Genomic DNA, 18,537 nt, shown 5'->3' on the forward strand with positions numbered 1-18,537 from the left:
TGCAAAAAACAAATAGTTTCTCAGTTCGAACGTTAAATATCTTGTCTTTGCAGTCTATTCAATTGAATATAGGTTGAAAAAGATTTGCAAATCATTGTATTATGTTTTTATTCATGAATTACACAACGTGCCAACTTCACTGGTTTTGGGGTTTTTAGAAAGATCCCTAGCTACAACTAGAAAACGCCATTTCGTAAGAAATTGCGTGTGAATGCTAAAAATCTGAAGCTGAACTGGAATTTTAACTGTTAGCACGCTAGCCACATAGCGTCAGGTAACAAAAACAATATGACAATTAGCATGAAAAGTAATAAAAAATGTATGACTGTGGGGTGTATACCTACTAGTATTGTAGTTTGGTATCATTACCGGTACCAAAATGTATTCCGATACTTCCGGTACTTTGATTTTTTTCTATAATAAGGGGACCACAAAATATTGCATTATTGGCTTTATTTCAGCAAAAAATCGTGGGGAATAGTACTTTTTAGAGGCAGTATAGTACCGAATATGATTCATTAGTATCGCGGTACTCTTAAATAAATGACAAAATGAAAGTAAATTTGCGTGACCTTACATAAACTGGACGTGAGGGAGCCATTACATATGGTAAATGGCAGTGACGTGCAGTCACTGTCATCATGGAAAGAAAAAAAATGTAAAAAGAAAAAAAAAAAATTAAATTGTTATATGTATCCAGTGATTATACTATAAAGTTATTTTCCATTTAACTTCATCAGTTTTAGATTATTTTTATTCAAAATCGCTGAATTTTCACATTTGCCGTTCAAATACTGAGAAGAGACGGTTGAGGCACGCCACTCAGTGCCTCAACATGGATTCCGGACTCGGCTAACTGCTGGCCTGCTGTGCAGTGAGACTGTATTGCTATATGAATTATATTATACATTTCTATAGTTTAGTTAGCTGAGGTATATAATGTACAGTGTATTTTGTCAACAACTGTATGTGTGTAACGTATTTCTTGTGCTGAGCGATCATAAAACGGCTGCAAAAGACGCACTGGCTGAGGCTCCAGTAGCCCCGCCTCCTGCACCCCCGCCGTAGAATTGTTATATCAACTAAAACCCACACTTAAACTTTCCACGTGCAAGATTGAATCTATTTAAAAAAGTTATTTCATAAGAAGCCAAAAAGTGCAAAAACAATAATGTTCGTGTTGGAGGAGTTGTGAATGACTGCAGGGCCACAACATTAGGTACACCTGCAGACTGCAGGTGTATCTAATTCACAACTCCTCCAACACGAGCATTATTGTTTTTGCACTTTTTGGCTTCTTATTAAATAACTTTTGTAACCTATTTTCATGGGCTTTCCTCTTTGTGATGTTAAGTTCCTGTTATGCGCTGTTATACAGTATATGCCTTGAGCTCTTATTTTGAAGGCGCTTAGAGCGGAAGTGATGACATGGGGTGGAGCGGAAGTTTTTGAAAGAATGTAAATAAAGTGGTCATCGTGTAAACTGGAGCCTCCGTGTTTGTTATTTTGTAGTTTCATACAGTATAGGTGACATTTATAAACCCTCGGTTACACTTTTTTAAATAGATTCAATCTTGCACGTGGAAAGTTTAAGGGAGGGCTTTAGTTGGGGCGCATGGACTTAATTTGTAAGTAAAGGTAAGACCATAATAAAGTTTTTTTTATTAAATGTGCTTTTTTGTGTGCTACAGTTTGTATGTGTAAAGTTAAAGTAAAGTTAAAGTACCAATGATAGTCACACACACACTAGGTGTAATGAAATTTGTCGTCTGTATTTGACCCATCCCTTGTTCACCCCCTGGGAGGTGAGGGGAGCAGTGGGCAGCAGCGGCGCCGCGCCCGGGAATCATGTTTGGTGATTTAACCCCCAATTCCAACCCTTGATGCTGAGTGCCAAGCAGGGAAGAATGCTGGTATGAGCTTTTAAACATAACCCGTTAACTGCTGCCAATCAAATGGTGAATAAGATACTCTTTAGGGTTCATATGTTTGTAAATCTGACTGTGATGAAGTCAGTGCCTCACCAGCCATCAACCTCACCACACGTCACTGGTAAATGGTAAATGGGTTATACTTGTATAGCGCTTTTCTACCTTCAAGGTACTCAAAGCGCTTTGACACTATTTCCACATTCACCCATTCACACACACATTCACTCCTGAAAACGGAAACCCGAGCCCATGCAGCAGATTGACACTTTCACAGCTGAAATAAGTCCGGGTGTCCAATTTTTTTCGTCCAAAAGTTGCCGGTGAGTCTAAATAATTGCCCACCCCTGATTTAATCCATCAATGCATGCTCTTTTTTTTTTTTTCCCGAGCTGCGAATTTGATTAGACCAGTTTCAAATGTGCGGTATTTTGCATACTAACGAGACGTAATCAAATAGATCAAAGGCTGTCATTTTCATTCCAAAAGCAGTGATTATTTCTAGGAATCTTGCATTTATATCCTGATTGGACAAACAAAAAGTAGGTGAGCTCAGTGTTAGAGCCTCTCATATTGACGCCAACAGGTCGGTGCAGTATCCAATCCATGATACTGCTCCATCACGGATAGGTTTTCTAAGGTATTTCCTTTTTTTTTATATAAAATATTCCTCACACTTTCCTGTAAATGTGAACGTTTCACGGAAAATCACAAAGGGGCTGGCTTACATGGAACGAGGTTGTGAGTAACTTGCAATTTGCGATGATAGCCTCTTCATCGGAAGCAGACGGAAGTGGTTTCAACCGTGTCATTAAATGATTCTAAATGGGGGAAAAAAGGAAGCATATAAAAACTTTCAAGGAAAACAGCACTTTCTTCAAAGTGTTGGCCATCGTTGTAAGACAGGAAAACACATCCCTTTTCTGTGCCTACTAAATAGTGAAAAACTTCTAGTCAGAGGCGGCTAACAACAGGTAATAGGGATACAATTAGTTTGCCAAAAGAATCAGTCTAAAAACCATCGAATAACACGATTTACAGCATTTTGGTCATTTTATTGTCTACACTTCCTTGTGGTCTAGATCAGTGATTTTCAACCACTGTGCCGCGAGATACAGTCTGGTGTGCCGTGGGAGATTATCTAATGTCACCTATTTGGGGTAAAAAAAATATTTTTTGCAAAACAGTAATTATAGTCTGCAAATGATGAGTTGTTGTTGAGTGTCGGTGCTGTCTAGAGCTTGGCAGAGTAACCCTGTAATACTCTTTCATATCAGTAGGTGGCAGCAGGTAGCTAATTGCTTTGGAGATGTCGGAAACAGCGGGAGGCAGTGTGCAGGTAAAAAGGTTTCTAATGCTTAAGCAAAAAATAAACAAAAGGTGAATGCCCCGAAGAAAGGGCATTGAAGCTTAGAGAAGGCTATGCAGAAGGAGACTAAAACTGAACTGGCTACAAAGTAAACACAAACAGAATGCTGGACGACAGCAAAGACTTACTGTGGAGCAAAGATGGTGTCCGCAATGTACATCCGAACATGACATGACAATCAACAATGTCCACGCAAAGAAGGATAAAAACAACTGAAATATATCCTTGATTGCTAAAACAAAGTAGATGCGGGAAATATCGCTCAAAGGAAGACATGAAACTGCTACAGGAAAATACCAAAAAAAGAGAAAAAGACACCAAATAGGAGCGCAAGACAAGAAGTAAAACACTACACACAGGAAAACAGCAAAAAAAACTCCAAATAAGTCAGGATGTGATGTGACAGGTGGTGACAGTACACCTACTTTGAGACAAGAGCTATATTGATGCATGCTTGGTTATGGTTTAAATTCATATCCAACAATTGCGACAACGACTTTTTTCTGTCAACTGAGTTTCGTTGTTTAATAGTTTCTGCTGGTGGTGTGCCTCCGTATTTTTTCAACACAAAAAATGTGCCTTGGCTCAAAAAAGGTTGAAAATCCCTGGTCTAGATAACATGTAATGGTGGTTATTTGGTCAAAATTTTACATACCGTATTTTTCGGACATAAAATTCTTTAATTTTCTCAAAACTCCAAGGTGCGCCTTATGACCCGGTGCGCCTAATGTTCGGAATAATTCTGGCTGTGCTTACCGACCTCAAAGCAATTTTATTTGGTACATGGTTAAGTGATAAGTGTGACCAGTAGATGGCAGTCACACATAAAATATACGCGTAGACTGCTCTGTGACTCAAAAGTAGACAACACCTACATTTATATGTTCCAGTGAAAATATAGAACATTACACACGGCGCTCAAAAGTCTATCAAAATGTTTTAGTACGACAAACGGCTTGTATAGAGGAAGATTCTTTTATAAACATTTTTGCAATGCCTCCAGGGTTTGTTTTCAAATTTCCGGGACTTATGCGGATTCCAAATACACAAAAACCGGAACGGTAAAAAAAAAAAGTTATTTTAGCAAAAAAAAACAAAAACGCTACTTCCGTCAACAACAGCGACGAGAACATTTTCTGTGTTTGTTAGCATTATCATTTCTAAATGTTTCAAATAACAGCATAAAACAGTCACCTAAAATGTCAGCTCTCACTGGGATGTTGTATCTTTCAGCACTTGTGCTCCCCTTGAGTGTTTATTTCCGCATAATCCTGACTACTCACGCCAAACAATCACTGAATTAAAATACAATGTTCGCATTTCCATCCATCCATCCATTTTCTACCGCTTGTCCCTTTTGGGGTATTTCCTACATTCAAAAACAGTGTTACTGTTCAAACTTTGTGTAATATTACAGTAGCCGAAATAGCCAAAATATTAAATATACTTTGTAAATAAAACCTGTGCTTTGTCTTTTAATGAATACTAGTATGCTACTGTATTTCAATGTTAGTCATTATGGTGGCACTTGGAGAGTCAAGTGTTTTATGAGGTGTTTGAAAACCACTGTTCTACTACACAGGTGGGATACATGATTTGTAATCTAGAATAGTGTTGTCCCGATACCAATATTTTGGTACCGGTACTTTTTAGAGGCGGTATAGTACCGAATATGATTCATTAGAATTGTGGTACTATACTAATACCGGTATACCATACAACCCTAATCTAGCATTAACGTTTCCTAATTCAAAGGCAATACAGCAGAAGAACTCAAGCATCTTATTATTATTTTTGTATTATTCTTATTCTTATTATTATTATTATTTTATGGCTGGTCAAGCTTGCTAGTAGCTTGTAGCTGGCTCCTGGCTAGTGGTCGGAGAAAGCAGTGTGAGCAAGGTGATGTGTCACTACGCCATAAAAGTAGTTCCTCAACCTTAGTTCTTACAACAACAATACCATTATAGCTTGGTTAATATGCAGGTCACGACACGTAAATGGCTTTGTTGTTGGAATGTTTCTTTTAGAGCTTTAAAGGCGACATAAACGACTCCCCCTTTGCCTGCATTGTTAGCCACCTCTCACTAATAGGTTTTTACTCTTAAGAATGCACAGGAACAAGAAAGGCACGCAGATTTTTTTAAAGGGTAGTTTTCCTTTAAGTTATTTAAAAAAAACAACAACATTTAATTAGTCAGTTATTAATAAATAATATGAATTAACAAACTTAATATTTTAACCTCAGGGTTTAACAATAAATACATCGTAAAACCAGTATCAGACATAGCGCACCCAAACCAATCCACCCATTCAATAGAAAAACTACTGAGCAGCAGATATTATTATGGATGAGTATTAATTTACACGGAAAATGCTGTTTTGAATGAATTAGGGACAATAGACGATCTGGATATGTGGCATTCTGGCAAGCAATGTGCAGAATCTCACCCGTGCAGAATCCGACACTGGTTGTTTCCCTGCGAGCTGCTTGCCTGCTTCCATAGAGGTGAACTGGAGTGGAACCACAATTACCGCAGCTTCCTATTGTTTACAGGGCACTGTCAGCACAAAGGACAGGCTCTTCAGCGAGGCAGATGATACAAGAGAGAGAACAAGCAGGAGAGATTGTCCATTGAGTCCTTCGAGGAACAAGATGTTCAGTATCAGAATGTAAAAAGTGTGCGCAGCATTTTTCCAAAACAAAGCATAAAAGTGTCGGTTTTATGTCCGTATTTTCCGGACCATAGGGCGCACCGGATAAAAAGGCGCACTGCCGATGAGCGGGTCGAGTCAGGTCTATTTTTTAATAACTAAAGTTCCTTGGGTGAATAATGTAAACTCACTACACCGGTATGTTTTAGCGCTTTCATGGCGAGTTTACTGACAGATATAAGTAAGAACTAGGGATGTACGATAATGGCTTTTTGCCGATATCCGATATTGTCCAACTCTTTAATTACCGATATCAACCGATACCGATATCAACCGATATATACAGTCGTGGAATTAACACATTATTATGCCTAATTTGGACAACCAGGTATGGTGAAGATAAGGTACTTTTAAAAAAAAATAAAAAAAATAAAATAAGATAAATAAATTAAAAATATTTTCTTGAATAAAAAAGAAAATAAAACAATACAAAAACAGTTACATTGAAACTAGTAATTAATGAAAATGAGTAAAATGAACTGTTAAAGGTTAGTACTATTAGTGGACCAGCAGCACGCACAATCACGTGTGCTTACGGACTGTATCCCTTGCAGACTGTATTGATATATATTGACATATAATGTAGGAACCAGAATATCAATAACAGAAAGAAACAACCCTTTTGTGTGAATGAGTGTGAATGGGGGAGGAAGGTTTTTTGGGTTGGTGCACTAATTGTAAGTGTATCTTGTGTTTTTTATGTTGATTTAATAAAAAAATAAAAAAACAAACAAACAAAAAAAATCGATACAGATAATAAAAAAAACGATACCGATATTTTCCGATATTACATTTTAACGCATTTATCGGCCGATATTATCGGACATCTCTAGTAAGAACTTTACACTACTTTATATTAGAAATGGCAACAGTGGAGCATGAATGTTCCATAACAAGAAGATAGAGAAAAAAAAAAAAAAAATTATCGACTACGGTATCGGCACGGACTACAAAAGGCGGACACGTGAACATTTTCAGGATTGATGCAGATTCCAAATACGGATCAGCAGGTACCAGAAGGTAAGAAAAGTTGCTTTTGCATAAAATTGCGAAACAAAACGCCAGATAATATGTCTTACCTTATACACACACCATAATAATACTCGTATGTTTAATGCGCCGACAATCCATCAAGCGGTGCGGCTTCATAGCTTACCAAAGTCGTACGAAAACATTTTGATGGATTTTTGAGCGCTGTTTGTAATGTTCTATATTTTCTAGAGATGTCGATAAATGCTTTAAAATGTAATATCGGAAATTATCGGTACAGTTTTTTTTATTATCGGTATCGTTTTTTTTTGTTTTTTGTTTTTTAATTAAATCAACATAAAAAACACAAGATACACTTACAATTAGTGCACCAACCCAAAAAACCTCCCTCCCCCATTTACACTCATTCACACAAAAGGGTTGTTTCTTTCTGTTATTAATATTCTGGTTCCTACATTATATATCAATATATATCAATACAGTCTGCAAGGGATACAGTCCGTAAGCACACATGATTGTGCGTGCTGCTGGTCCACTAATAGTACTAACCTTTAACAGTTAATTTTACTAACTTTCATTAATTACTAGTTTCTATGTAACTGTTGTTATATTGTTTTACTTTCTTTTTTATTCAAGAAAATGTTTTTAATTTATTTATCTTATTTTATTTTATTTTTTTAAAAAGGACCTTATCTTCACCATACCTGGTTGTCCAAATTAGGCATAATAATGTGTTAATTCCACGACTGTATATATCGGTATCGGTTGATATCGGTATCGGTAATTAAGAGTTGGAATAATATCGGAATATCGGATATCGGCAAAAAAGCCATTATCGGACATCCCTAATATTTTCAATGGGACATATAAAATGTTGGTGTTGTTTACTTGACTCATATTGCCACCATATTGCAGTCTACACATTGGCACAGTACAGTCAACTGACAGTTAATATTTAAACATTTCTAACAATTTTGAACAGAGATAGTTCATGCACATTCAGATAAATTCCTCAAAACTACAATTAAAAATTTTTTGGCCGGGGGCCGGGCTGTTTATATGTGCACTAATTGACTGATTGACACTTGGCGCAATGATGTCATGTTATCGATGGAAAAATGCATCTTTAGACCATATGATTTGCCTGAGCGGCTAGGAGACCCCGAGAGTAACAAGCGGTTCCCTTGTTGCCTTTCCATTAAGAACAATAAACTAGTTTTTAGTATAAGTTTGCTGGTTTCAAGAAATGTAATGCCGAGCGCTTATCATTATGTCAAGATAATGGCACGAGCATTTACTTAATTTAAGAACATTTTTCAACATATTGAGCAAAAAAGGTCTCTTTTTTTCTACCAAGAAAAGTGCACTTGTTATTAGTGAGAATATACTTATTTTAAGGTATTTCTGGGTTCATTGAGGTTAGCTAATTTGACTTGTTTTGGAAAGTCTTGACAAGCTAAATTTTCTTGTTCTATTGGCAGATAATTTTGCTTAGTTCAAATAAAATACCCCTCATTTTTATAATTTTTTTTCTTGTTTTTGAACACTGACTTTTTGCAGTGTAGTACCGGTATACCGTACAACCTCACCCTGGACTGGTCGCCAGTCAACCACAGGACACATGAACGTCAGCGGTGAGAACCACTACACACCAGTGACCAACACATATACCATACTTGCCAACCCTCCCGAATTTTCCGGGAGACTCCCGAAATTCAGGGCCTCTCCCGAAAACCTCCCGGGACAAATATTCTCCCGAAAATCTCCCGATTTTCAGCCGGAGCTGGAGGCCTGAATGAGGACAGCCTTTTTTCATGACGGGAGGACAACAGGGTGACAAGAACTAAATCATCCATGCGAGAGATAAATTGTATTATTATGTTTATCTTACCTAAAAATAAATATATTTATTAATTAAAAAAAACTAAAAACTAAATAAATGTTTATTATATTTTGCTGAAAACATCAAAATTAATTGTATTTTTATTTGTATTTTTTCTGACTCCTTATTACATCCAGGCATTAGAATTATACATTAAAATAAACATATTTGAAATAATTAATTTAAAATTTTCATAATAATTCATTTAAAATGACCATATTTAATTATTAAAATAATTGCTTGTTTATCAACAACTTTAACATTTTATTTATTACATTTTGAAGCTCTCAGAAGCCAAGTTATGGTATATTCTTTAAGATTTATTTATGCAAGTTTGAAGTATCATTTATCTAAACACAGTTTTGTTTGCATATTTTCAGGATGTAGATATATATATATATATATATATATATATATATATATATATATATATATATATATATATATATATATATATATATATATATATATATATATATATATGAATTACTTGACTTGGTGAATTCTAGCTGTCAATATACTCCTCCCCTCTTAACCACGCCCCGCCCCACCCCCGACCACGCCTTCACCCCCACCCTCCCGAAATCGGAGATCTCAAGGTTGGCAAGTATGACATATACTCATTTCAATATTTCAACATCTGCACAAACAACTATCAAGAATACAATGTACCAATTACAGGAGCTCATGTGCTGCCGCCACCTCGCAGGATGAGCACCATCACTCACTTTTACTCCCATGCAGCAGATGCAAAGACATCCAGCAGAGGTACCAGGATTTATCTCTCGCCGCGCATGTTGAGTGTTTCTCCCGCTCCGAATCAGCAGCTCCGGACATTTTACAAGCTGTAAAATAGATGGATCGTGCATGGAGCCCCGGTCCCTATGTGCCTGCCAAGTCCGAGCTAATTAAAGTACACAATAGGCAGGAAAAAAAAACAAGGCAGTAACCACACAGAAAACCAACTTTCATCCGAAAAGGACACGGTAACCTAGCGATATAAACTCAACCAAGTTGGAATGGCTATTAGTGGCAGCGTATGTGCACCATTATGGTTTTTTTCCCCCATAGGAGGCAGGGTATCTTCAATATGCATATCAACCACGGACTAGCTTGAAAGGCAGCAATCACTTGTAGAAACCACCATCGGCCGGCTTTTAACAGAATTATTCATCAAAAGCAGTTTTGTTCATTTCAGCCAAGGCTTTGTTACCAGATAACCAATAGCATTGTCACAGTCGGAAAAAAAAAAAAAGCCACATCATATTCACCCGGCAACCACTGCAGACTTGCAGAACTAAAAGCATAAAATAGATTATATTGTGGCTCATGAAATGTTACTATACACCAGTCCTTGTCAAATAGTGGGGCGGGCCCACCCTGTGACCTTGCGGAACGTTGCTTTTTTGCCGTACCAGCATATGACGAAACGTGTGTAGCACTTGGCGTCTCTGTAACCACGGTGGGAGACGAGAAAAGGCCGGTGTGTTTTTTACTATAACGTGAATAAGCTTACAATTTTATAGACAAATTAAATTATTCATAGTCACGGTGGAGAGTGGGGTGGACCGCAAAATAAAATAATTTTTCCCACGGGTGGCATAACAGAACATACTTGAGAAGCACTGCTATACACTGTAAGTACAGTACTGTATGTTGGCAATGATTACGTACAAACCCCGTTTCCATATGAGTTGGGAAATTGTGTTAGATGTAAATATAAATGGAATTCAATGATTTGCAAATCATTTTCAACCCATATTCAGTTGAATATGCTACAAAGACAACATATTTGATGTTCAAACTGATAAAACCTGTCAGCCCTCAATAATGAAAACAGGCTTTTAGGAAATAAAAAACAATTAGGCCAAACACAATAATTGAGGGCACATCTCAACATGTATATTTAAACCTTAATTAAGCAAAAATATGATTTATTCGATTACTCGATTAATCGATCGGGATATTCGATAAAGGACTCGATTACTAAAATATTCGATAGCTGCAGCTCTATTTACTAGCATGCATTTGTATTTGGTCACATAATCCTTTAGAGCAGTGGTGCCCAACCACCGGTCCGGGGACCGGTACTGGTCCGTAACGTATTAAACGGCACCGTATAATAATCATCAAAAATGCACAAGAGAGAAGAACTTTGTTTATGCTGTCACACCACACAGCACATAGGGGTGTGAGCACACCTGTTTTTATTAGCACACACATGTTGGCACAATCAACCATGGACGCATTTCAGCTGTGCGTGTCAGCCCTCAATAATGAAAACAGGCTTTTAGGAAATAAAAGACAATTAGGCCAAACACAATAATTGAGGGCACATCTTAACATGTATAATTAAACCTTAATCAAGAAAAAATATGATTTATTTGATTACTCGATTAATCAATCGGGATATTCGATAGAGTACTCGATTACTAAAATATTCGATAGCTGCAGCTCTATTTACTAGCATGCATTTGTATTTGGTCACATAATATTTTAGAGCAGTGGTGCCCAACCACCGGTCCGGGGACCGGTACTGGTCCGTGACGCATTTGCTACCGGGCCGCAGAAAAACATAAAATGATTTATAAACGACTGCATTTTCTCCGACTTAACTTTCGCCTATCCCACTAGACCAGGGGTCGGCAACCCGCAGCTCCGGAGCCGCATGCGGCTCTTTGATCACTCTGATGCGGCTCAGCTGCATAATTGCCGACCCCCCGATTTTCCTGGGAGACTTCCAGATTTCAGTGCCTCTCGCAGAAAACTCCCGGGATTAATATTCTCCGATTTTCACCCTTACATTAATAATAAGGGCATGCCAAGATGGTACAGTATTTAGCGCCCTCTACAATCTGTATAAACAGCGTGCCAGCCCAGCCCCTTGTTATATGCATCTTCTGCTTGCACACGTAAGTGACAGCAAGGCATACTTGGTCAACAGCCACACAGGTTACACTGACGGTGGCCATATAAAACAACTTTAACACTCTTACTAATAATGCGCCACACTTTGAACCAAAACCAAACAAGAATGACAAACACATTTCGGGAAAACATCTGCACCTTAACACAACATAAACACAACAGAACAAATACCCAGAATCCCATGCAGCCCTGACTCTTCCGGGCTACATTATACACCCCTGCTACAATACCAATAAGCTTGTTTATAGATGTACGATAAAACTCCTAATAGGAAGTTGCCATTTGTTATATGTGTTATAACTTTGTGACATGATACAATGCACATTAATGAACATATAAAATATACATTTGACAGATTGTAACCAAAGCTGGTTTCCATCTGCAATCCCCAGCAGGTTGATGGTAGCCTGTTAGGGATCTCATTGCAAAGAAATAAGCCCAGGACTCCACTAGTTTGGTGTTAAAGTGAGTTGTATTCTTCACACTTGTTTTTGCTGTATTGGAAAGCCAGTCCCTGAAAATAATGCCCCCATTAAACCGGTCCGTGGTGCTGAAAAGGTTGGGGACCCCTGCTTTAGAGGATTATTCTACTAAGGTCAAAAGTGCACATGTCCATCACAAGCGCTCCAGAGAGTGGTGGCTCTTGCCCCCAGGAAATTGGGACTCTTCAGTAATGCAAGTTTGGAGTTTAGGAGGAAGTTTAAAAACATTAGCAACATCTGGTAGGAAGCCCCCACCGGTAGGAGTAGAGGATAGGGTTCGGAGGTCACTCGACTCAAACCAATCACAGGAAATAGGCTGACTGGCTAAGCAACAAACTGGGTGTTGTCCAGACTGACCGGCCCTGAGACTAGAACAACAAAGAGTAACTGTCTTCGTGTAAAAAGTATTTAAGGACAGTTGTCCGAGAGGATATCAGCCACTCTTTCTCCTGGAGCTGCAGCTCCACTCCGAGGCTCGCTGAAACAAATAAAGCTTTTTGATCGACGATTCCTCGTTGGCGTCTTCTTGGCTCATCACTCATCACACGGCCATCAAATATACAAACCCCGTTTCCATATGAGTTGGGAAATTGTGTTAGATGTAAATATAAACGGAATACAATGATTTGAAAATCATTTTCAACCCATATTCAATTGAATGCACTACAAAGACAAGATATTTGATGTTCAAGCTGATAAACTTTTTTCTTTTTGCAAATAATCATTAACTTTAGAATTTGATGCCAGCAACACGTGACAAAGAAGTTGGGAAAGGTGGCAATAAATACTGTTAAAGTTGAGGAATGCTCATCAAACACTTATTTGGAACATCCCACAGGTGTGTAGGCTAATTGGGAACAGGTGGGTGCCATGATTGGGTATAAAAACAGCTTCCCGAAAAATGCTCAGTCTTTCACAAGAAAGGATGGGGCGAGGTACACCCCTTTGTCCACAACTGCGTGAGCAAATAGTCAAACAGTTTAAGAACAACGTTTCTCAAAGTGCAATTGCAAGAAATTTAGGGATTTCAACATCTACGGTCCATAATATCATCAAAAGGTTCAGAGAGTCTGGAGAAATCACTCCACGTAAGCGGCATGGCGGGAACCAACATTGAATGACCGTGACCTTCGATCCCTCAGACGGCACTGTATCAAAAACCGACATCAATCTCTAAAGGATATCACCACATGGACTCAGGAACACTTCAGAAAACCACTGTCACTAAATACAGTTTGTCGCTACATCTCTAAGTGCAAGTTAAAGCTCTACTATGCAAAGCGAAAGCCATTTATCAACAACATCCAGAAACGCCGCCGGCTTCTCTGGGCCCGAGCTCATCTAAGATGGACTCATGCAAAGTGGAAAAGTGTTTTGTGGTCTGACGAGTCCACATTTAAAATAGTTTTTGGAAATATTCGACATCGTGTCATCCGGACCAAAGGAGAAGCGAACCATCCAGACTGTTATCGACGCAAAGTTCAAAAGCCAGCATCTGTGATGGTATGGGGGTGCATTAGTGCCCAAGGCATGGGTAACTTACACATCTGTGAAGGCACCATTAATGCTGAAAGGTACATACAGGTTTTTCATGCAAGACAACGCCAAGCCACATTCAGCACGTGATACAACAGCGTGGCTTTGTAAAAAAAAAAGAGTGCGGGTACTTTCCTGGCCCGCCTGCAGTCCAGACCTGTCTCCCATCGAAAATGTGTGGCGCATTATGAAGCGTAAAATACGACAGCGGAGACCGGACTGTTGAACGACTGAAGCTCTACATAAAACAAGAATGGGAAATAATTCCACTTTCAAAGCTTCAACAATTAGTTTCCTCAGTTCCCAATAGTTTATTGAGTGTTGTTAAAAGAAAAGGTGATGCAACACAGTGGTGAACATGCCCTTTCCCAACTACTTTGGCACGTGTTGCAGCCATGAAATTCTAAGTTAGTTATCATTTGCAAAAAAAATTAAAGTTTATGAGTTTGAACATCAAATATGTTGTCTTTGTAGTGCATTCAATTGAATATGGGTTGAAAAGGATTTGCAAATCATTGTATTCCGTTTATATTTACATTTAACACCATTTCCCAACTCATATGGAAACGGGGTTTGAACAAGAGTGAGGAAACTCATTAAAAACCCATAATAATAAGTTAAGTTAACTTAAGAAAGTTTAACACAGAGTTAAACCTAGAAAATCTGATCAAATAAGTTCAACCAACATCTTATTTAGCTCTGATAAGTAATGTTTTCCGGTGAACAGTACACGATACAGATATAAATCCCGAGTAGTATCAATTGTCTTCATATGGGCGGCATGGCTCAGTGGCTGTCTTGTAGAATGGCAACGTAGACGGAGGGTTGCTGGTTCGATCCCAGTCTGGTGAAACTCTTCTGATATCTCAGGATTACCGCTTTTTTACAATGTGGTAGAGCAAATGGAAGATCAGGGAAGTCCGGAAATGGTGATTATTTCATTCTTCTCATATTTATTCATAAGGTTAACCATATCTGTTCTGTAGTATTTATTGACCAGGGCGATAAAAACATGCAAATATTTGTTCAAGATAATGGTTTTAAATCCCTTTATCCACGCTGTCTATGCGGGAAAATAGGCTCCAGTTCTGTAGATCAGTGTTTTTCAACCAGTGTGCCGTGGCACACTAGTGTGCCGTGAGATACATTCTGGTGTGCCTTGGGAGATTATCTAATTTCATCTATTTTGGTTAAAAATATTTTTTGGCAAACCAGTAATTATAGTCTGCAAATGATGTGTTGTTGTTGAGTGTCGGTGCTGTCTAGAGCTCGGCAGAGTAACCGTGTAATACTCTTCCATATCAGTAGGTGGCAGCAGGTAGCTAATGCTTTGTAGATGTCGGAAACAGCGGGAGGCAGCGTGCAGGTAAAAAGGTGTCTAATGCTTAAACCAAAAATTAAGTTGATAGCCCCTAAGAAAAGGCATTGAAGCTTAGAGAAGTCTATGCAGAACGAAACTAAAACTGAACTGGCTACAAAGTAAACAAAAACAGAATGCTGGACGACAGCAAAGACTTACTGTGGAGCAAAGATGGCGTCCACAATGTACATCCGAACATGACATGACAATCAACAATGTCCCCACAAAGAAGGATAAAAACAACTGAAATATTCTTGATTGCTAAAACAAAGCAGGTGTGGGGGATAGCACTCAAAGGAAGACATTAAGCTGCTACAGGAAAATACCAAATAAAGCCACCAAAACAGGAGCGCAAGACAAGAAGTAAAACAGCAAAAAAGTCCAAATAAGTCAGGGTGTGATGTGACAGATGGTGACAGTACACCTACTTTGAGACAAGAGCTATAGTGATGCATGCTTGGTTATGCTTTAAAGTCATATCCAACAATTGCGACAACGACTTTTTATTGTCAATATCGGCTGCTGAGTTTCATTTTTTAATGATTTCTGCTGGTGGTGTGCCTCCGCCTTTTTTCAATGAAAAAAATGTGCCTTGGCTCAAAAAAGGTTGAAAAACACTGCTGTCGATGACGTCACACCAACTGGGGGCGACATATCAAGTCTGGCAAAGGAAAAGGGGCCATTCCAAGCACAGTTAATTATCTACCCAAATACTCAGAGTTGAATTGGTATTATGGGAAATAACTTGGAAGTGACACTATGGGTCTTTTAGCTCCTCGATGAGAGTTGCAAGTCAAAAAACTATTTCTTCACCTTGAACTACAAACAAGACTTTCTGTTAATACCATCATCACTTTCAGTTTTTTCACTTAGGCTATTTTCACTAGTTTCTGGTCTCTTTGTCCCGCCCAGCCTTACGTATTGTTTTGTTCTCAACGTTTCCTTCTGTTGGTATTTTTGCACCCAGTAATTTTTATCCTCCTTTTTTCCGACTTGTACTATCGTATTTTTTGCTTGAAAACTTTGTTCCAACCAATAGCTAAATATGAAACTGCTATTACGCACTAATGTCCAGCCACTTTGTAATCATCTTAAAAAGTCTTGTACAGGTTTATTCATGGCCTCGCTCCTTGCAATGTTCTAAATGATGGGGAAATATACATTTAAAAAACAAAAAAAAACCTTTGTGCTATTCTTGTGCCTGACCTCCTGTATGGATATAAGTCTGTGATTCTTGGCATCAAGCATGCGGTCCCAGTAGAAAATCTTCTCCTAATCTGGGGCACTCTTGCTCTTGCGACCGCGTAAAAATTGTACTCAACCTATTAACTGGAGCAATGAATAATTTTAACATTTTAACCAGCTATTTCAGTGTGTTGATAAATCGCTGCAATGACAAAACTGAGTCTACAAAAGCCGAAAAAAAATAACAATGCTTTGGAATTTATAGGTGGTAGGATAGCTAGTATTGATTATAACTGTCATGTCTGTGTTGATCATGTTTTTGTTTGGCCATGTGCTGTTTGTTTTTTGGAAACTTTCTTAGTTCCTGGTTGTTCACTCCCTTGTTTTGTTTCCATAGCAACCCATTAGTTTTCACCTGTCATGTCACGCACCTGTTTCACGTTTTGAGTCACGCACCTGTTGTTAATCATGTCTGTTATTTAAGCTTTTCATTTTCTGTTGTTTCATGTCCATCGTTCATGCTGCTCCTTTAGTCCATGCCAAGTAAGTTTTTGTTTATCAATGCCACAGTTAGTGTTTTGGTTTCATTGTTCATAGTTTCTGCCTTTGTGCAAGTTTTATGTTTATAGCCAAGTTTTGTACCTCCACTGTGAGCGCCTTTTGTTTGTTCCTTTTTTTTTTTGAGTGTTAATATTAAATCATGTACCCACCTCCAAGCCATGTCCGGTCCAAATCATTTGCACCTCGGGAGAACAAGCCACGCCATAGTTCAAGTCATGACAATAACATTGTCTCATGGTCAGAGTGATCCTTCTAATTTCAAAACGATTATTGGAATTTTATGAATAGGAAGCTTCTCACTAGGGATGTCCGATAATGGCTTTTTGCCGATATCCGATATTCCGATATTGTCCAACTCTTTAATTACCGATACTGATATCAACCGATACCGATATCAACTGATGTATGCAGTCGTGGAATTAACACGTTATTATGCCTAATTTGGACAACCAGGTATGGTGAAGATAAGGTACTTTTTAAAAAAATTAATAAAATAAGATAAATAAATTAAAAACATTTTCTTGAATAAAAAAGAAAGTAAAAAAATATAAAAACAGTTACATAGAAAGTAGTAATTAATGAAAATTAGTAAAATTAACTGTTAAAGTTTAGTACTATTAGTGGACCAGCAACACGCACAATCATGTGTGCTTACGGACTGTATCCCTGCAGACTGTATTGATATATATTGATATATAATGTAGGAACCAGAATATTAATAACAGAAAGAAACAACCCTTTTGTGTGAATGAGTGTAAATGGGGGAGGGAGGTTTTTTGGGTTGGTGCACTAATTGTAACTGTATCTTGTGTTTTTTATGTTTATTTAATAAAAAAAAAATAATAATAATAATTTAAAAAAACGATACCGATAATAAAAAAAAACAATACCGATAATTTCCGATATTACATTTTAACGCATTTATCGGCCGATAATATCGGCAGGTCGATATTATCGGACATCTCTACTTCTTAACCAATATGGTGAGTCTCAAGAAGGTAACAAAGTCATAAACAGTTCTGTGGGTAAGTCTAACCGGGGGGTCGGCAACCTTTAGCGCTGCCCGAGTGGCTCCCTGGAGCTTTGTCAAAAATGTATGAAAATGGAAAAAGATTGGAGATAAATAATGTTTTTGTTCTAATGTTGTTTCTGTAGGACAAACATGACACAAACGTTCCTAATTGTTAGAAAGCCCACAGTTGAATACGTTTGCGTTTATGCTTCACTGATGAGAGTATTTCGGCAGTCCTTGAACTCACCGTAGTTGTGTGGAATGTGACGTAACTGTTTGTTTACACGTCTAACTTTCTCCGACGCTGCCACGTAAATACGTGTTTTGTGTCACTCCCTCTTTGTCTCGTTTTGTCCATCAAACGTGTTATGCTGTGCGTGAATGCACAAAGGTGAGCTTTGTTGATGTTATTGACTTTTGTGGAGTGCTATTCAGGCATATTTGGTAAGCGCATGACTGCAAGATAATCAATGCTAACATGCTATTTAGGATAGCTGTATTGCATCATTATGCCTTGTTTGTAGGTATTTTTGAGCTCATTTAATTTCCTTTACTCATGTCCTCTGTGTTTTCCAGTTCGAACGTTAAG

At 38.1% G+C, this 18,537-nt stretch overlaps 1 protein-coding gene across 2 annotated transcripts in view; it reads right to left on the minus strand.

Moving 5' to 3' along the window:
- The window catches only part of LOC133615912 (protein kinase C-binding protein NELL1-like), a 547,026-nt gene that overhangs the window by 138,790 nt on the left and 389,699 nt on the right, over positions 1 to 18,537 (minus strand). The window lies entirely within an intron of this gene.

The sequence above is a fragment of the Nerophis lumbriciformis genome, linkage group LG15, assembly GCF_033978685.3.
Source record: "Nerophis lumbriciformis linkage group LG15, RoL_Nlum_v2.1, whole genome shotgun sequence".
Taxonomy (NCBI): Eukaryota; Metazoa; Chordata; class Actinopteri; order Syngnathiformes; family Syngnathidae; genus Nerophis; species Nerophis lumbriciformis.